This window comes from Dipodomys merriami, unplaced genomic scaffold (assembly GCF_024711535.1).
Source record: "Dipodomys merriami isolate MVZ:Mamm:240054 unplaced genomic scaffold, mDipMer1.0.p SCAF_36, whole genome shotgun sequence".
In the NCBI taxonomy this organism is placed as follows: domain Eukaryota; kingdom Metazoa; phylum Chordata; class Mammalia; order Rodentia; family Heteromyidae; genus Dipodomys; species Dipodomys merriami.
The window spans coordinates 12,208,689-12,213,588 of record NW_027205159.1 but is presented as its reverse complement, the minus strand read 5'-3'; the positions used below and the strand labels follow the sequence as shown (position 1 = coordinate 12,213,588).

The 4,900-nt window shown below is 38.1% G+C and overlaps 1 pseudogene; it reads left to right on the top strand.

The window, feature by feature from the left end:
* The first annotated feature begins 253 nt into the window (after nucleotides 1–253).
* On the top strand, nucleotides 254–2,834 carry LOC138804263 (DNA-directed RNA polymerase II subunit RPB9 pseudogene; annotated as a pseudogene).
* Nucleotides 2,835–4,900: the final 2,066 nt, after the last annotated feature.

Sequence of the window (4,900 nt, the reverse complement as noted above, 5' to 3'; positions counted from 1 at the left end):
AAACAAGGAGAATCTTCACCAAGGCATAAGTTTCAGATCCTTCTGAAATATTTTTCAATTTCCAGACCTAAATCTCACTTGCCCCATCATAGATAACAAGAACTGAACATCTAACACTTGCATAGATCACCACTGGCTCCTGAGGACATACCTTCCACCCACTCTTGCTCCTCATCTCCCTTTGCTCTTACCAGGGATCCAGAGCATTTGCAGCCACAGGAGCTGAGAGAAGGACTTCATTTTTAGGAGTGAAATGAGGAGTCTTGACAGGTCAAGGCAAGTTCAGAGCTGAGCCTTTATTTCAGACTTAGAAAGAGAGGCTCTCATTAGGGAGCAATATGCAAATATCCAGGCGGAGCAACAGTGTGAGAAGAACCTAGGGGAGGGTAAGGCCTGCTCTTCTGAGAAAAGTAACATCCCTTGGTAATAACCAATAAAAATCCATGATGTTTGCAGCCCCGGAAAGACAGTCCCCACTGTGAAAGTATGGTTTTGAAGAGACATATGCACCTACCACCCTAAATCAGCATCAGAGACCTAGTGATAGGTAAGTTCATGTCCAATACAGTCTCTAGGAAAGGAATAGATTTGAGGCTGATCTCCCCTGAACCTAATTCAGCTAGTCCAGAAAAAGACAGTGTCCACCATCAGCAGCACTGATCCTCAAGGGAGTTGACCAATCAGTGCACAGAGTTGAGCTACTGAAGATGCATCTGATACCATAGTTCCCATCTGTTCAGGGATGTTTGCTATAGGTGTTAGAAACTCTGATTTCTAGGAACTTCCTATTAAGACTTAGGATAAAGAATTGACAGGGAGAACAAAATTTTCTCTTACAGTTAGAGTCTTAATGGACTTTATAATGGAAAAGGAAAATGATAGAAATGTTTATACATGAAAGTGTGAATATATATTCAATGTAGCAATTTTTGTATCCACTAATATCTTGTTATTCTTCCGTACCATATTTCTATAGCAAATTAATCTAATATTTCTTTAAAATTCTCTCTTTGGAGTAATGGAAATCTGAAATTGATGAAGATGTACTTCATTCATATACTGACATGTAGACTTGAAATGCCCTAGTATAAATACTTGTACATAATTATATACATATACACATGTTGAGTGTGTATATATATATATAATATATATATTATATATATATATATATATATATATATATATATAATTCTACTTATTTAAAACTAACATACAGTCTTTAAAGGTCTTCAGTCCCAATCCAAAACAACCTGTTTCTGCTTATTTGTCTCAGAGATTTCAGTCTCTAGTTCCTGTCTCCAAAGATTCTCGACTTGTAAGGCAGAACATCACCTGGCAATTGTGAACAAATAGAGAAGAAGGCTTGTGCTGATGCCACAAAGTACCCAATTTAGCCCTGCAAAGAGGTGCCTTGTGGGAAATTATTAGACCATTGGCTGTCCATTCCTTAAGAGTATTAAAACTGCTCTCATGAAATGAGTCACATAATATTCACTTGTTTTAACGTGAAGATAGCCATATGCGTGTCCATCTCAACTTGCAGCTGGTTTTCTATTTATAAATATTATTATGACACAGGCAGAACTGGCCTTGCCTGAGTACAGGAAGATGAGGGTTACTGCATCTAGGAAATTTTGCACCTAAAATTGTGAGTTAAAAAAAACTCTTCTTCATTCAGAGCTTAGGTCAATTCCTCTTTTATAATAAAGGACTGGCACAGGGCTCTGGGTCTGTGTGTGTGTGTGTGTGTGTGTGTGTGTGTGTGTGTGTGTCTGTGTGTTCATTTATCTGTATGTGTAAGAGAGATACAGAGAGACAGAGAAAGAGATAGAGAAACAAATAAATTCTGAGAAATATGATTTAAATAAAAATGTTTTTAAATGTGTTGTGGAATAAAATCATATATGTAGTATCTGTTATATTCAGCTCCTGAACACAAATTCCTAAACCTAACAGGGATCACTTGTTAACTCACTAGATCTGAGGTGATTTTGTAATTTTGAATTTTTAGCACACTCTCGGGGATGTTCCTGCTGATTTTGATTTATGGACAAATTCTGAGTAGAAAAGAAAATAATATTACATCTGTGTTTAGTTGTGTTACTTCCTATGTGTCAAGAAGGAGTTTTGTTGGAGAAGTGTTCCTTATATATGACTATAAATACTTCATTTTGCATTGACTGAGTTTGACTGAAACTCTTGTTGTGGACAATGCTTTCCTGTATATATTCTGTGAGTTGGACCATGACCTCACTAGGTCATCAGCGGTGAACTCCTCTCATCACAGTCTCTTCTGGAAGTACATTTCCCAACACTGATGAGACCACTTCTAATCTCCCCTGAGATTAAAAGCCTTAAAAGATTCAATCCTATTCAAACGTAACCATCAAAGAAACAGAAGGGCAGAGAGGAGAGTGAAGAAATTTAGAACTTCAGTCTGTGCAAGCGGGGGAGGCTGGGCAGTCAGTGCAGAACTATGGAACCTGCTGGGCTTTGTAGGTATTCCCTTCTGCCAGGAATGTAACAACATGCTGTACCCACAGGAAGACAAGGAGAACCGCAACCTGCTGTGTGCGTGCCGGAACTGTGACTACCAGCAGGAAGCAGACGGCAGCTACATCTAACGTCAACTAAATCAAGCACGAAGTGGACAAGCTGACCCAGATCATTGCTGATGTGTCCCAGGACCCCACTTTGCCATGGACCGAAGACCACCCATGCCAGAAGTGTGGCCACAAGGAGGCAGTGTTCTTCCAGTCACACAGTGCCCGGGCTGAGGATGCCATGCGCCTGTACTACGTGTGCACTGCAGCCACCGCTGGACCCAATGAGCATCCCTAATTCCCCATGTAACAAATGCCAGTTTCTGTGCCCATGAAAAGAAGACATTTAGAACTCCATACACATTTCTTGTTTTTAGTTCTACTTTTATTATCTCTCTTTAGTTGTGCAAAAAAAGAGCGTTACTATTAAACATGTCAGTTTATAAATACAATGCATCTTGAATAATGTCATTCTTTTATCTTTCTACTCTGTCCTCTATCCAACCTCTTTGACTCCAGAAACATTTCCATTAATAAAAATACAAATTAAATGATTAAATATGAATTTATGACTCTATAGTTGTATGGTACACGGAAGACCCTTTTCAGACCACTCTTGGAAATACTGAAGTAATATGGGTCACTATTTTATATGTACCTGTTATACAGTCCCATAAGTGTCTTAAATTTTATTTATTCACATTTTTCATACTTTTTTCTATGTGTGTGTTTATTTAACTCTGCCACAAGCCAAGGGTGCTTTGACCATCTAAACTCTGAATAAACAATGGAAAAAAATGATATCCAATCATTCTAAAACAAGGTACAAATTTATATTATTCCTCCTTTGTATTTCCTCAAGTTACTATAAAATCATTATTTCATTCTCCCTTTATCATGTGAACTGCAGGAAAGACAAAGCTGGTACTAAATAAAACAAGGTGAAGGAAGCTGGATGCTGTGTAGGTGTGAAAGCCACTTGGTAAACTTAGGAGACACACTAATAGATTGACAAAGAGAGGCCGCAAAAGCATTGACACAAGGAGGGTTGAAAGAAGCCAGATTCTAAGGACAACCCTGAAATTTTCATGATGTATGCTCCAGGGCTGGCTTCAGCAAATACGGCCATGTGGCTTGTGAATTTTCAGTCCACACAGACTCAGGCACCAGAATCCATGGAAGAATTTGGAATAATGATCTCAAACCAGAGCTGTGGGCAGTCTTACACTTCATGGGTTGTGAGTTTCTGCCTGACAGCTGAGGCTGCGGATGCGTAGGAAGGAGGATACTTTCCTGTGTATCTTCCTGGGAGAAGGAAGTACAGTTCAGAAGGAAAGTGTTTATGGTCTGGGCCATGAACCTGAATGAGGTCTGGCACACGTTTCTATATCATCAGAAGAAAAGCTACATAAACTTTTGAGAGGAAATATAATGAAAAAGGATAAAAGTAGCAGGCACTATGCTAAACATGGTGGGGAGCTGAATATTCATTCATTGCTGAATGGAATTTAAAATGCTACAGCAATGTTAAAATGACCTTGAAATTGGATAACAAGTTTGACAAAAAATGTACTTATTACCTTGTTTATGTAACTATAACCCCTCTGTACATCACCATGGCAATAAAAAATATGAACTTGGACAGTGCTTTCTAAACTTGAAAGCTTTATTAAAATGCATTTCCAAAAACAAATGGTGGGGCATTTATTCCAGAGTAATGAATTTCATTTTCACATAGAAACTTGTAAAAAATAGTCTTAGAATCGTTATCAGTAGTAAAACTAAGAATCTTCCCAACTATTCCTAACTAATAAAAAATAAAAGAAAATGTGTTTCTTCAACCAAGGCAGCCTATTCAATATAAACAGGAGCTAAACTATCATATACATTGACTGGATGAACCATAAGAAAGCTATACTGAATAATACAGCCAATCTTAAAATGGGACTTTTATATATTTTCTTTTTATGAAGTGTCCAGGGCTGAGGTATTGGAAAAAGGGAATTCTGTGGCTCATGGACAGCCCCAGGAGTCTGTGGCATTGGTAGGGAACAGTTCCTCCATGAGAAACCTAATATGGGGTACCTATATATTCTCAACATTCACACATACATGTGGGCTGCTCATATGATAAGCACACCCAATGCACACACATCTGCACATGAACAAACACCAAAGTGTGCAAGTGACTACTGTAGTATCTATATGGATTCTACCAATGTCTATTTCCTGATTGAAATAAAGTAACAGAGTTATACAAGATGTTGGTACTAGGATAGTCTGGGGGATGGATGCAAAAAACCTCCTAGTAATTTTCTTCACAACTTTATGGACATTTATAATTATTTGAAAAT